Source organism: Octopus bimaculoides, chromosome 10 (genome assembly GCF_001194135.2).
Source record: "Octopus bimaculoides isolate UCB-OBI-ISO-001 chromosome 10, ASM119413v2, whole genome shotgun sequence".
NCBI classification, from domain to species: domain Eukaryota; kingdom Metazoa; phylum Mollusca; class Cephalopoda; order Octopoda; family Octopodidae; genus Octopus; species Octopus bimaculoides.
The window spans coordinates 24822553-24823034 of NC_068990.1; positions in this window are offsets into that span (position 1 = coordinate 24822553).

Here is a 482-nt window from a genome sequence, read left to right on the forward strand (position 1 = left end):
GCTACTTACCACACAGCCACTCCTGCGCCTATATTAAATTTTATTTTCTAATTAGAACAAATCAGTATTTAAAACAAAAACAAAACAGGGTAGACTATTCCGTTATTTTAATTAAAATTAAATGTGAAATGTAGTGAAGAAAATCTGAACTTTAGGAGAACTGTAAAAACTTCAGGCATGTTACACCTTTATTAAACTTCATTAGTGATTCTCCGTCTAAACGACGTTTTGCTGGGCAAAGAGTATGACGTCTAAAACTTCAAATAGCGTTGACTGAATTAAAACCGAAATAGCAAAGGCTTGTATCTCGTCTCTAACCCATGTTATTTCTGGTAATATCACAAAACCTTCAATGAACCAATTTGCCGGAGGAAACGTCAAGAGCTCATTGAAAAAATAAATAAATCTGGTCAGTGTTTTACTAGTTTACAGTACTGAGCTGAAATCTACTCCTAATCATAGCTTCAAATGGATTTGACTTT